The 15863-nt window shown below is 41.7% G+C and overlaps 1 protein-coding gene across 1 annotated transcript in view; it reads left to right on the top strand.

Annotated features, from left to right (window-relative positions):
- The window catches only part of ncoa1 (nuclear receptor coactivator 1), a 106981-nt gene that overhangs the window by 10660 nt on the left and 80458 nt on the right, over nucleotides 1-15863 (top strand). Inside the window, exon 2 of the mRNA XM_014144565.3 lies at nucleotides 9127-9307. The gene's annotated coding sequence lies outside the window, so the exon portion shown is untranslated. The remainder of the gene's footprint in view (nucleotides 1-9126; nucleotides 9308-15863) is intronic.

Below are 15863 nucleotides of genomic sequence, written 5' to 3'. Positions count from 1 at the left end.
TAGTTAACTGGCTTGCTTCTGTTGGGAGTTCCGGTTCAAAAGAAAGAAAATAGCTGATCCATACCACATTGTTTAGGGTGGTATGTTGAGGTTAAGAAAAATAAAATAAAAATATATGCGAAGAAAAAAGATACAAAAATATATATACACATGACAAGACGAGGACAAAGACGTCTGACTGCTACACCATCTTTCAATAAAATGTTTAAAGCTGGAATCCATAGTGGTGAAACTGCCACGTCCAACAACAAAGACTTTACTTCAAACAACGAACACAGTTTTGTTCCCTCGGACATCATTGCACACAGGATAGAACTGCTGAGTGTGTACTAAGATTATAATTTTTTTTTTTACAACGATGCTGGATTCTCATCTCCTCATAACAAAAACAATAACAAATGCGCCCGTCTTAGTCAGTGGCGCTGTTTCGCCTATCGCGGTTTTCTATAGCGTCAAATTGATCTCCAAAGTCACGCAAGATGAAACATCATTGAGCAAGGAAACAAACCAAGGATGAGTGCTGCACTGGCCAGTTGAGTGCCAAAATTTGGTCGAGAGAGCAGAGCATATGTCCCGCGAGTGGACAGGCCAGTGGAGGGGCATGCAAATTAAACTTGAGAGCAAGTGTGACTTTGGGCGAGCGAGCCATTATTGTTGCAGATGGAAAAGAAAAGGGTATCGAGCGCTATTGTTATTTTACAATGAAATTACGTGTTTTTAGTAGTTGTTTTGAGATGTCAGACAGGTCCACCAACTAAGCAGCTAGTAAGGTTGCTAGGGATGGACATAATCAAGTACTCAAATGGACATCAAAGCTTCATCTTTAACCTTTCTGGCGCAGGCGTTTCGCTAGCGACCCACCTCCAACGACATCCGGTGAAATTGCAGAGTGCCAAATTCAAAATACAGAAATGGTCATAATAAACATTCATAAAAAAACAAGTGTTATACATCGGCTTAAAGATTAACTTCTTGTTTTGTTCAGTAATCCACTGGCTCAAAGGCGGTCAAAACATGCAGACGAATACATCCTAATAGTACCGGTAAAATTCGTTGAAACATGTCAAACGATGTTTATAATTAATCCTCAGGTTGTCAATTGTCTAAATAATCGATAATATTTCAACCGGACAATAGCGTATTCAATAGAATATAAAAACAACGAAGGGCGTGCACTTGGTCATGCGCGCAAACCAGCACTGCATTATTCTACAGTCCACTGACAGAGAGGTCTCATTCTTCTTCATTTTTCAGAAGACAAGCCTGAAACAATGTCTAAAGACTGTTGACATCTAGTGGAAGCCATAGGAACTGCAATCTGGGTCCTAACCCATTAGATACCCTATAGGCATTCAATTGAAAATACCCACATCCAAAAAATCTGACTACCTGGATGGATTTTCCTCCAGTTTTTGCCTGCCATATCAGTTCTGTTATACTCGGACATTATTTTAACACTTTTGGAAACTTTAGAGTGTTTTCTATCAATCTAATTATATGCATATCCTAGCTTCTGGGCCTGAGTAACAGGCAGTTTACTTTGGGCACGCTTCTCATCCAGACGTCGAAATACTGCCCCCAAGCTATAAGAAGTTAACCAGAGATAAAAAAAAATCAAATACTATAAAACTATTTGGTAGAATGCGCTTTGTGGCTGCCCAAATGGACAAGGGAAATTTTGTCTTTAAAAACGTTAATTTGCTTTGACTGTAGTGTTCAATTTGTACATGTGCATTTGTGGGACCCAACAAAAAAGAAACCAAGCGAAGTATCACCCCGTTCTTCTCCCTAAATACCCTTTCCCCTCCGTGTCTCATTTGCTCAATTTCGTTCCGACTGCTTCCATTAAGCTTACAGTAATAAATGCCTAAAAAAAACATGTCCAACTGAAGGGAGCTACATTCCTTTCCAATTGACAGTTTTATCTCAAATCGTAAATGGACTGGTTGGTTGAATTAGGAAAATAAAAACAACGAGCATAGTTTTGTAGTAATTGTGTCCCGTCTGTTTTCCGTCTAAGCTACTTTGCATAAATATCAACGCCTTTCTTAAAATCAATGCACAAGTATATATTTTTAAACCTGCATATTTAGTTAATATTGCCTACTAACATGAATTTCTTTTAACTAGAGAAATTATTTCACTTTTCTTGCGTTCTGTGCAACAGAGTCGGGGTATATGCAGCAGGTTGGGCCGCCTGGCTCGTTGCGAACTGTGTGAAGACCATTTCTTCCAAACAAAGACAGCCAACTTCGCCAAACGGGGGATGATTTAACAAAAGCGCATTTGCAAAGAAAGCACAATCGTTGCACGAATGTACCCAACCATAAACATCAATCCCTTTCTTAAAATCAATACACAGAAGTATATATTTTTTAAACCTGCATATTTAGTTAAAAGAAATTCAACTAGGGAAATTGTGTCACTTCTCTTGCGTTCATTGCACGCAGTCAGGGTATATGCAACAGTTTGGGCCGCCTGGCTCATTGCGAACTAATTTGCCAGAATTTTATGTAATTATGACATAAGGTTGTGCAATGTAACAGCAATATTTAAACTTATGGATGCCACCCGTTAGATAAAATACGGAACGGTTCCTTGTTTCACTGAAAGAATAAACGTTCGAAATGATAGTTTCCGGATTTGACCATATTAATGACCTAAGGCTCGTATTTCTGTGTGTTATTATATTATAATTAAGTCTATGATTTGATAGAGCAGTCTGACTGAGCGGTGGTAGGCAGCAGCAGGCTCGTAAGCATTCAGTCAATCAGCTCTTCGCAGTGCTTCAAGCATTGCGCTGTTTATGACTTCAAGCCTATCAACTCCCGAGATTAGGCTGGCAATACTAAAGTTTCTTACCTGGGAATATTGAAGACTCATGTTAAAAGGAACCACCAGCTTTCATATGTTCTCATGTTCTAAGCAAGGAACTTAAATGTTAGCTTTTTTACATGGCACATATTGCACTTTTACTTTCTTCTCCAACACTGTGTTTTAGCATTATTTAAACCAAATTGAACATGTTTCATTTATTTATTTGAGACTATATTGATTTTATTGATGTATTATATTAAGTTAAAATAAGTGTTCATTCTTGTCATATATATGAAAATCTGCCGATTTTAATCGGTATCAAATTTTTTTTGTCCTCCAATAATCGGTATTGGCGTTGAAAAATCATAATCGGTCGACCTCTAGTCCGTAAGCTTGAGTTCATTTGCACACAAAAAAAATCATACAATGATGGAAAGACCTGTTTGTTGTCCTTGTTAACGCAGACAGAAAATACCTCCAGCTTCTTAATTATAGCCTCAATTTTATCCCGCAGATTGAATATAGTTGGAGAGTCCCTGTAATCCTAGTTTCAGATCATTCAAACGAGAAACAATATCAACCAGATAGGCCAGTCGTGTGAGAAACTCGTCATCATGCAAGCAGTCAGACAAGTGAAAATTATGGTCAGTAAAGAAAACGTTAAGCTTTTCTATCAATTAAAAAAAGTGTCAATACTTTGCCCCTTGATTACCAGCGCACTTCTGTATGTTGTAAAAGCGTTACATGGTTGCTGCCCATATCATTGCATAGTGCAGAAAATACACGAGAGTTCAGGGGCCTTGCTTTAACAGTTAACCATTTTCAGTGTCTTGTCCAAAACGTCTTTCAAGTCAGGCATTCCCTTGGCAGCAAGAGCCTCTCGGTGGATGCTGCAGTACACCCAAGTGGCGTTGGGAGCAACTGCTTGCACACGCGTTACCACACCACTATGTCCCCCTGTCATGGCTTTTGCGCCATCTGTCATGGCTTTTGCGCCATAAGTACAGATACCAACACATCTTGACCACCAATGTCCATTGGATGTCAAACTGTCCAGTACTTAAAAAATATCCTCTCATGTTGTGCTGGTTTGCAGAAGAGGATGTCTTCCTTAATTGACCCTCCATTACCATAACGGACATATACCAGGAGCTGTGCCAGGCCCGCCACGTCTGTTGACTAATCCAGCTGTAACGCATATAATTCACTGGTTTGTATGCAAAGCAGTAGTTGTTTCAAAACATCTCCTGCCATGTCACTGATGGGTCGTGAAACAATGTTGTTTGATGAAGGCATTGTTTGTGTGTGTGTATATATATGTGTGTATGTATGTATGTATGTATGTATGTATGTATGTATGTATGTATGTATGTATGTATGTATGTATGTATGTATGTTTATTTATTTTATTTATTTATAATTTTTTTATTTAATTTTTTTGTCCTTTCCCCCAGCATTGTCCCAGCCATATCTGCGGCAGGTGGAAGAATTAAGTCCTCCACAATGGTATGGGGCTTGCCTGTCCTAGCCACTCGGTAGCTCACCATATAAGATGCTTCTAGCCTCTTATCTGTTGCTTTTATACTTACTACTCAAAAGTCGTCTTTATTCTTGCTCAAAAAAGTCCTGTGGCATATTTCTCAAACTGTCATGTTTTGTTTCTAAATGTCTGTGCGAGAGTGAAGGTTTCCCGCGAGAGAGTAACGGTTAATGTGATTGGATGTTAATTATTTGACTAGGCTACCTGTATTTGACAGGTACCCGCAAAACACCAGTCTCAACGTCAACAGCAAAGAGGCGATTCCGGGATGCTGGCCTTCTAGACAGAGTTCCTCTGTCCAGTGTCTTTGTTCTTTTGCCCATCTTAATCTTTTATTTTTATTGGTTTGTCTGAGATATGGCTTTTTCTTTGCAACTCTGCCTAGAAGGCCAGCATCCCGGAGTCGCCTCCTCACTGCTGACGTTGAGACTGGTGTTTTGGAACACAGGAGTGATGGTTGCTGATAATGGGCCTCTGTACGATATTCCATAAAAAAATCTGCCGTTTCCAGCTACAATAGTTGTTTACAACATTAATGTCAACACTGTATTTCTGATCAATTTGATGTCATTTCAATTGACAAAATATTTTGCTTTTATTTCAAAAACAAGGACATTTCTAAGTGACCCCAAACTTTTGAACGGTAGTGTACATGTACAAATTACATTTTACATTTACGTCATTTAGCAGACGCTCTTATCCAGAGCGACTTACAGTAGTGAATGCATACATTTCATTTCAATTATTCTGTGCTGGCCCCCCGTGGGAATCGATCCCACAACCCTGGCGTTGCGAACACCATGCGTTGCAAACACCATGCTCTACCAACTGAGCTACAGGGAAGGCTAAATTACCTCAATTACCTCGACTAACCTGTACACCCGCACATTGACTCGGTACCGGTACCCCCTGTATATAGTCTTGTTATTGTTATTTTATTGTGTTACTTTTGTTAAACGTTAATTTATTTACTAAATATTTTCTTCTATATTCTTAACTGCGTTGTTAGTTAAGGGCTTGTAAGTAAGCATTTCACGGTAACGTCTACACTTGTTGTATTGGGCACATATTTTAATATAGAGGTAAGATGAATTTCGATTTTGAGACATGATTCAGTATTTTCATATTTTAGCATATGCCTTTCATATTAATTAGAAATGATTTTCATAAGATTTATCACAAAAACAAGCGTATCTGTGAAATGTCAACGGAGCACTGAGCGTATAACAAGCTTTTTATTTTCAAAGCCTTTCACATGTATTTCAGCTCGTGTCTTGCTAATTTAGCTTTTTTCAACAAGGGAACAACTTTGAAGATAACAACAAAATGTAAAATCCTCAAAAGTTATGAAAACTGCACTGCTATGTCAACAGAGCTCTGTGCTTATTACGAAATCCGACTTTTTGAATATAATGTTAATATGTTAGAGAAAGACCCCTATGAACAATTCAGAACAGTAATAATCATATTTGTCTTGGTTACATTTCATCACCAACATGCGTTTTCACCCACATTGTCTGTTTAGTTTGATCTCTCTTGGCTCCCCCTCACCCCAACTCAATCAAGGGCCTTTTCCTCAGTGGAGCCCTTCACCGTCTTCTCTCCCTGCATCTGCCTCCTCCGCCACTCCCTCCCAGTCATGCTGGTCTTACAAGTCCTTGTCTACTAACCCCTTGTTATCTTAGCTAGCTACAATGCTCTTGGTTGACCCAAAAATACTGTTAACTTTTTAAATGTGGTTAAACATTAGCAAGCACGCTAACCTACCTTGCCAATTCAATAGCCTGCTTTAATAACAGAAGACCAAATAACTACCTATTTCAATATTGAAATCATAGTTGATTAGCTAGTTTGTCTAATGAATGCATTGCGTTTCAGTAGAATGTTACAGGCTATGTTCATTAGCTAGAACTTTCACCTGTAATAAAAATATAGTAAAAGATTGCAGTTGGGAGATTTTTTGTTGTTGTGTGAGTGTAAAGTATATGCAGGGAGTCAGGAAACAGGTGCAGAAGGTGAGTTTAATAACAATCATGAAGATAATACAAAACAGGAGAAGCGTACTGAACGTAACCAAAACCAATACTGCCTCATGACTGAGGCTTACTGATATGAAGGGAGAGTAATCAGGGTGGTGATGAAGTCCAGGTGTGCTTAACGATGGGGATCAGGTGTCCTCAATGATGGTTGCCAGTACCAGTGGTTGGTTAGACCGGTGACGTCGTGGGAGTAGACGTGGCAGTGCCCCCCCCCGATGCGCAGCTCCAGCCGCAGGACGACACCAGCCAGGGGGACGGCCTCGAGGCCGAGGAGCAGGCCGGACCGGACGGCGAAGGTGGAAATCTCGGATGATGTTGGGATCTAGAATGTCGTCCACCGGAACCCAACTCCGTTCCTCGGGACCATACCCCTCCCAGTCCACCAGGTACTGGAGCTGACCCCCACAACGTTGGGGGTCAGGTACCGTTAGACTGAAGCCGGTACCTGGATGTGAGGCTGACTGTGACCCCCAACTTCTCCGTGAAGGTTCTCCATACCTGTGACGTGAACTGTTCGGACACATGCATTTTGAGATTTTGTTCGGACACATGCAGAGCATGAATTGACAAAGGTGGGCTACCAGTACTTTTCGGAGATGGATTGAATAGTGCGGGTGATACAACAGCCGATCCCTCACCTCCGTGGGGATGTAGGTGCACTCAAGAGGGCAGGTAGCAGGCAAGGGTTCCCTCTCAAGAGCCTGGTGGATGTCCACATCTACGTCCCAAAACACGGGGCCAGTGATTATGGGAGGATGGAATGATAGGCTGGAGGACACTCACAAGACTCAAGTGACATGGAACCACAAGGTAAGGGAAAGCAGGTCCTCCAACATCCGGATGCCGAGGCAGTGATTTTCATCCTCGACCAGGAGATGGTGGGGTCTTTGGAGCCACGGAAAGCCGAGGATGACTTTGTGTACAGGAGCAGTGATGATGAGGAAGGGAAGGATTTCTTGGTGCATGTGAGTGCTGGAACCCAATGGTTGTTTATCTAGGGCTTGGACTGGAAAAGGAGGAGAGAGGGTACACTGCAGGTACGCAGACGAAGGCCTGGTCAATAAATTTCCCTGCCGCACCAGAGTCCACTAGAACTGTAGAGACAACACCTGAGGGACAGCCAGCCAGTGAAATGGAAATCAGGTAGGGTTTGGTGGAAACCGGGGATGTTACTCTGGGAGACCGTCCCTCTGCTCCAGTGGACTTCGAGTTGGGACGTACAGAACACCTCTGGAGTTGCGGGCCCCTCCTGGCCGCAATAGGGACACCGGCGACGTCGCTCTGTGGCGGAGAGGTGTGTGACCCCAATCTTCATGGGTTCAGGATCTACCCCAGGATGGCCAAAAGAGGGCGAGGGAAGCGCCGGTGCTCCCGAAGAAGGTTGTCCAGACGAATGACCACCGCAATGAGTGCGGCCAGGGAAAGGTTGTCGTCTCGGCACGCCAACTCTGTCTGGACCTCCTCGTGCAGTCCTCTTCGAAATAGGGTGCGGAACGCCGGCTCATTCCATCCGCTGGAGGCTGCCACCGTCCGGAAGGTGAGGGTATACTCCGCTACGGTCTGGTCACCCTGCTGGAGTTGGAGTAGTCGCTCACCTCCATGTCTGCCCCTCCGGTGGATGGTCGAAGACCGCCCTGAACAGAGCCATGAACCTCTCGTAGGTACCCAGCCATTCCTCTCCTCTCTCCCAGATGGCAGTAGCCCTCATTCATAGTTGTGCCAGCTGATCATGGTGTTTGTGGATTAGGTGTCCTTGTTCGTCGACCGTCTGGGAGATGTCCTTATCTTCTGCTGCTTCCATTTTTGAAGAGGCAGTATTCTGTAACGTATATGCAGGCAGTCAGGAAACAGGTGCGTTTAATAACAATCATGAATATAATACAAAACAGGAGAAGTGTACTGAACATAACCAAAACAAATACTGCCTGATTACTGAGGCTACAGAGGGCTTTATGAAGGGAGAGTGATCAGGGTGGTGATGAAGTCCAGGTGTGCTTAACGATGGGGAGCAGGTGTGCGCAATGTGGGTTGTCAGGACCGGTGGTTAGTAGACTGGCAACGTCGAGCGCCGGAGCGGGAGTAGACGTGCCAGTGAGCAGAAATACGTGTGGGGATGCTGTATATTTGTGAGCGCAGTAACTTCAAAGTCTTGACATGTAGTAAGTATCTCAATAAAACAAAAATCTCTGCTCTCTAATTCATATTTTGCATGCGGTAATGATGTTCTGCTCGCTCAAAGTCACACTTTCAACTCAAGTTTAAAAGTTGTATTTATCCCCTGCTGCCTCTGCGTTCGCGGGACCCATCCTATGCTTGCTCCACCACATTATGTGCTATCTACTGGCTTGTGTGCTTGCGGGACCCATCCTCTGCACTTACTCAATTATGTTCCATCTTGCTCGACAGCGCCATCTCGCGAGGACTTTAGAGATCGATTTGAAACCATAGTTCTCATATTTATCATAAAGTTACTGTTACACTGTGTTACTCTAGTAACAACATTATATTAAGTTGTTACTTGGTAATTTAGTAGGCCTAATTGCATAGTATTGAGGTGAACCTAACATCTTTTGACACACAAGCTGTAATAAGTCTGAACAACATTCTAATGGTGTTTAAATTGATATAGCTTCTGTTTTGCCCTATTTTATAATGAACTGATATAGCTTAAATGTACATTTTGGTGTCCCAGATTGGCCTCCAGTAAACACTAAAGTTTCTCTCTTTCAGGTCCAGCTCGCTCGCCCCTCCCCCAGTGGGATGGTGCTACATGACGGGGAGGCCATGGCGCCGTAGCCCCCTTTCCTGGATCCTGCCAGCCAGAAGCCCGCCATACCACCACCCCTCTCAGAGCAGAGGACCACCGCCACAGCAGCCCCCACATGAGTCACCCTCTGGAGCCCTAGATCAAGTATGTGTGGACCCCGTCTTCCCCTTTTCTATATACTGTACTTACCTCAAGTGCATCACCTGGTTGCTGTCTATGTTTCTTGCTTCATAGGTGGGGTTCCTTGCCTGTCCCCTTAACTTGCGATGCGCACAATTTGGTTGCTGGACACAGGGGAGTTCTCAAAAAAAAGCCTCCATTTACAGGTTGCTAATGAGGTTGCTAATGAGTGCATTTCACACTACTTTTGGATTGTAATTGGATTTTAATGCTCATATGAATGTCCTGCTTAGTATAATGTTTTTCATCACAAATCAACTGCATTATACTTAAAAAAAAACTTCAACCAGTAAAATGGCTCTTTGACTAGCTTTGCTATTAGCCTATGTCAATGAGCGTTAGCATTCTAGCTAACGACTGCTGCATCCAAAATAGGTATTTTGCAAAGATCACAACAAAAATAATCTTAGCGACTGTTCAAAACAACATTGCAAGTGTATTTTATGACAACTCAAATGTATGGCTCCGGTTACAACAACCTATGAATGTTTCTTCGTGGTGCTCACTGACGATGGGTGACTTCCTGCTTTCTGCATCCAAAAGTCGCGCACGTCCATGCGTGACGTCACTGTGTCGTGTACTGAAAAGGGCCCTATAGGCCGGGTTCATTCGTAAATATATAAGAAGGAAATTGGATCGATTGCTCAATTACCTTATTCATCTACCCCTCTCCTCTTCAAACTCTTCCCCCCCTACAGTGCCGTGAAAGAGTAAATATCAATACTTCAAAATGCCATCGCTATGATCTGTTTTTTCTGTCACTGATCATCAGAAAGTTGATAGATAATATGGCAGAAACTTGAGTTTACACTGACTTAGTCACTATTATATTGTTTACACCTTGGTAGACGGTCCTTTCAGATCAGTGAGGGGGACACAAGAGACCGGTCAAATCAGTCGATCAATAACATTTTAATTGTCACATGCTGCATAAAGAACAGGTGAAAGGCCCTTCCCAACAATGCAGAATACAATATAAACAGTAATAATAATAGAAAAAATAAACTGAACAATAATACAAATGCAACAAGTAAAGTGTTGGTGCCATGTTTCATGAACTGAAATAAAAGATCCCAGAAATGTTCCTTATGGACAAAAAGCTTACTTCTCAAAAATGTTGGGCACAAATTTGTTTGCATCCCTGTTAGTGAGATTTTCTCCTTTGCCAAAATAATCCATCCACCTGACAGGTGTGGCATATCAAGAAGCTGATTGAACAGCATCTTTACACAGGTGCACCTTGTGATGGGGACAATAAAAGGCCACTCTAAAATGTGCAGTTGTCACACAGCCCAATGCCACAGATGTCTCAAGTTTTGAGGGAGCGTGCAGTTGGCATGCTGACTGCAGGAATGTCCACCAGAGCTGTTGCCAGACAATTGAATGCTAATTTCTCTACCATAAACTGCCTCCAATGAATTTTTAGAGAATGCGTCCAACTGGCCTCACAACCGCAGACCATGTGTAACCACGGCAGCCCAGGACCTCCACATCTGGCTTCTTCAGCTACGGGATCGTTTGCACTGTTATGAACAGAGTGCCCCGTGGTGGTGGGGTTATGGTATGGGCAGGCATAAGGTACCTACAACGAACACAATTGCATTTTATCGATGGCAATTTGAATGCGCAGAGATACCGTGACGAGATCCTGAGGCCCATTGTCGTTCCATTCATCCACCGCCATCACGTCATGTTTCAGCATGATAATGCACTAGAGGTCGACCGATTTTATGATTTTTCGATTTTATTTATATATATATAGTGTGTGTGTGTGTGTGTGTGTGTGTGTGTGTGTGTGTGTGTGTGTGTGTGTGTGTGTGTGTGTGTGTGTAATAATGACAATTACAACAATACTGAATGAACACTTATTTGAACGTAATATAATACATAAATAAATGCAATCTCAAATAAATAATGAAACATGTTCAATTTGGTTTAAATAATGCAAAAACACAATGTTGGAGAAGAAAGTAAAAGTGCAATATGTGCCATGTAAAAAAGCTAACGTTTAAGTTCCTTGCTCAGAACATGAAAGCTGGTGGTTCCTTTTAACATTAGACTTCAATATTCCCAGGTAAGAAGTTTTAGGTTTAAGTTATTATAGGACTATTTCTCTGTAAACCATTTGTATTTCATATCCCTTTGACTATTGGATGTTCTTATAGGCACTATAGAATTGCCAGCCTATTCTCGAGAATTGATAGGCTGGAAGTCATAAACAGCGCTGTGCTTCAAGCTTTGCGAAGAGCTACTGGCAAACACAGGAAAGTGCTGTTTGAATGAATGCTTACGAGCCTGCTGCTGTCTACCACCGCTCAATCAGACTGCTCTATCAAATCATAGACTTAATTATAATATAATAAACACACAGAAATACGAGCCTTAGGTTGTTAATATGGTCAAATCCGGAAACTGTCATTTCGAAAACAAAATGTTTATTCTTTCAGTGAAATAAGGAACCGTTCCGTATTTTATCGAACGGGTGGCATCCATAAGTCTAAATATTGCTGTTACATTGCACAACCTTCAATGTTATGTCATAGTTATGTAAAATTCTGGCAAATTAATGACGGTCTTTGTTAGGAAGAAATGGTCTTCACACAGTTCACAACGAGCCAGGCAGCCCAAACTGCTGCATATTCCCTGACTGCTTGCACAGAACACAAGAGAAGTGACACAATTTCCCTAGTTAATATTGCCTGCTAACATGATTTTTTTTTAAACTAAATATGCAGGTTTAAAAAAAATATACTTGTGTATTTATTTTAATGAAGGCATTGATGTTTATGGTTAGATACATTGGTGCAACGACAGTGCTTTTTTTGCGAATGCGCTTGTTAAATCATCACCCGTTTGGCGAAGTAGGCTGTGATTCGATGATAAATTAACAGGCACCACATTGATTATTTGCAATGCAGGACAAGCTAGTTAAGCTAACAATATCATCAACCATGTGTAGTTAACTTGTGATTATGTTAAGATGATTGATTTTTTTATATGATAAGTTTAATGCTAGCTAGCAACTTACCTTTGCTCCTTGCTGCACTCGCGTAACAGGTAGTCAGCTTGCCACGCAGTCTCTTCGTGGAGCGCAATATAATCGGCGTCCAAAAATGCCGATTACCGATTGTTATGAAAACTTGAAATCGGCCCTAATTAATTGTCCATACCAATTAATCGGTTGACCTCTATAATGCACTGCCCCATGTCGCAAGGATCTGTACACAATTCCTGGATGCTGAAAATGTTCCTAGTTTTTCCATGGCCTGCATACTCACCAGACATGTCACCCATTGAGCTTGTTTGGGATGCTCTGGATCGACGTGTACAACAGCGTGTTCCAGTTCCCGGCAATATCCAGCAGCTTCGCACAGCCATTGAAGAGGAGTGGGACAACATTCCACAGGCTGATCAACTCTTTGCGACGGAGATGTGTCACGCTGCATGAGGCAGATGGTCACACCAGATACTGACTGGTTTTCTGATCCACGCCCCTACCTTTTTAAAGAGTTATCTGTGACCAACAGAGGAATATCTGTATTCCCAGTCATGTTAAATCCATAATGAATTTATTTAAATGGACTGATTTTCTTATATGAACTGTTGCGTTTTATATTTTTGTTCAGTGTAGAAACAGAAGGAGTAAATACACAATGAGCAATGATAGCTTAGCTATATACACACAAGGTACCAGGTGCAGGGGTACGAGTAAATTGAGGTCGATATGTACATATACAGTGGGGAGAACAAGTATTTGATACACTGCCGATTTTTCAGGTTTTCCTACTTACAAAGCATGTAGAGGTCTGTAATTTTTATCATAAGTACACTTCAACTGTGAGAGATGGAATCTAAAACAAAAATCCAGAAAATCACATTGTGTGATTTTTAAGTATTTTTCATTTGCATTTTATTGTCCCTCCATCAGGTCCTAATGGCCTGGTACTGAGGGCTCTATTGTCCCTCCATCAGGTCCTAATGGCCTGGTACTCAGGATTCTATTGTCCCTCCATCAGGTCCTAATGGCCTGGTACTCAGGGTTCCATTGTCCCTCAACCACCCTGACAGCAATGCAAATGCAATCATAAATCGTAAATCACGCTTTTAAAACTCACCTCACTGTGATTGATCAATTTGAAGAAAGAAGTTCAGCAACAGGTTGAAACAGTGTAAATCATGGTTGTTGTGGATGTTGTTTCAAAGCACCCATACACATATTCGAGTTTATGCATAGGCTTATGAGCCCAAGCCCAGAAAAACAACTCTCAATTAAAATTGTGATTGTGCCATTATACAATACATAGCCTGCCGCATATTACGCTTGGCAGAAAAACATCAAACTAAAACTAATTTAAGATGTCTTTGGTACATAATTGGTCTTAGCCTATACGCCAAAATGAAACAAGTTCGAGTAATCGTCTTTGAGTGTGGACTGTATTATGCATAATGGACTTGGTTACCTTATGCGACACTCCAAAATATCTATCCATGATTCTGGGAGAGGATGTATAGCCCTAGGCGATGATGTTGGTTTATTGATAGCCTACAATTTGTGAATTTGTATTTGATTTTGAATAGGGATTTTACAAATATTTTCATAATTAATTTGGTGACGCATTAGCTATATAGAATATCTCACCACCATGCGTTTCCATCTCCTCTCTCTCCTTCAGTCCTTTAACGAGCACACAGATGGGCTGTCAACCGTTTAGTGAAATATGTTTTGTTGCGAAAACATGTTACTATCAATGTTCCACAACAGATTTAACTTGTTTTTCTAAATTAAGCACTGGGTAGCTGCAGGAACAAGGTTGGAGGGCCAATGGCATACAGAATTTGGGCGGAATATCACCTGTCAGGGAGCGAGAGCATGCTCCTCATACAGTGGTTGATGTGTGGAGGGGAGTAAGTGCTCAGCTGCTCATATCAAGCACGTGTTCCAGTATAAAACCGAAAGCGCGTGTTCGCTATTCGAGTGCATACAGATGACATGTCTTTTTTCTCCTGCCCCTGTTCCTGCCCATTTGATATTGGGCCATTCTAAATCTTAACAAATTTTTACATATTAGTAAAGATGAGATTAAATTGAGAATAGTCACTTGATGAGAGAACAGCTGTGCTGCCTGAGGCAAGGAATCCTCAATAGCCTATAGTCACACCATGCAGCCCATATATGTTTTGATTTGTCAGACATTCTAAGGTTTGTATCATTCACAACTAAAGTTGCCAAATAACTCTAAATCTAGCAAATTGGACTTGTTTCAAATGGCCACTTTTACGCTCAACATAGCCACTTCATATGTGCACTCGTTCTGTAATGGGAAAAATATCATTTTTATTTCATTCAGGTAAGTTATGTATATTTTTCTTTATATAGTTATATTTTTCTTACTATAAAATCATATAAAATAATGACACGGGACATATAAGCATATCTTGTCAGCTAAATGAACAAGTCTAGAGCCTATAGCATGGAGCATAGCCAGATAACATAGACCTACAGTAGGCCAACTCTTATACTGTTCTACAGTAATGCATTTTCTTCATTACATAATGTTTCTTTAGACCTGCCTAAAATAAAAAATGGGTTTATTGTGATGGTGTATATTAAATTATTTATTAGCCATTTTTAAATGTAGATGTTCCAAAGGTTCACATCAGCGACTTGTATGTGTCGAGGCCTGGAGATGCTAAACGTGTTTATGTTAATTAACGGTCAATTGCTGTGAGACCGGCAGTCTTTGGCATGACAATAACCGGCTGACAAAATGTCATGCCTGCCACAGCCCTAACTGGGCCCTACGCACTACCCTCTGTAGCACCTTGCGGCTGGATGCCGAGCAGTTGCCATACCAAGCGGTGATGCAGCCAGTCAAGATGCTCTCGATGGTGCAGCTGTAGAACTTTGAGGATCTAAATGCCCATGACAAATGTTTTCAGCCTCCTGAGGGGGAAGATGCGTTGTCTTGCCCTCTTCCCGACTGTGTTGGTGTGTTTGGACCATGATAGGTCCCTAGCGATGTGGACACCGAGGAACTTGAAGCTCTCGACCCACTGAACTACAGCCCCGTCGATGTGAATGGGGGCATGTACGGTCCTCTATTTCCTGTAGTCCACGATAAGCTCCTTTGTCTTGCCCACGTTGAAGGAGAGGTTGTTGTCCTCGCACAGCACTGCTAGGTCTCTGCAGCATATATCTATCTATATGCTTCTGCCTGTCACATGACTGTAGCAAGGCATCACCAACCCATGATATACTGATAGGAGTCATATGCTCCATAACACTGGCACTGAGAAACCAAACCAGCATTGTGACATTTGTTTCCGTTTGGAGAATACGGCTTCTTCTATTTCTTTTTATTTAACCTTTTTGACAGGGAGTCAATGCTGAGACCAAGGTCTCTTTTCCAGATGAGCCCTGTATAACACCACAATAAATATCTAAACACATTAAACTACATATTCATATGCACATTCAAATATACATTTATTATACACAACAATACATGAAAAGCAAAAC

The sequence above is a fragment of the Salmo salar genome, chromosome 15 (assembly GCF_965601325.2).
Source record: "Salmo salar chromosome 15, fSalSal1, whole genome shotgun sequence".
Lineage (NCBI taxonomy): Eukaryota > Metazoa > Chordata > Actinopteri > Salmoniformes > Salmonidae > Salmo > Salmo salar.
Note: the sequence above shows the minus strand (reverse complement) of the source record. Positions and strands in the feature narration are given on the sequence as shown.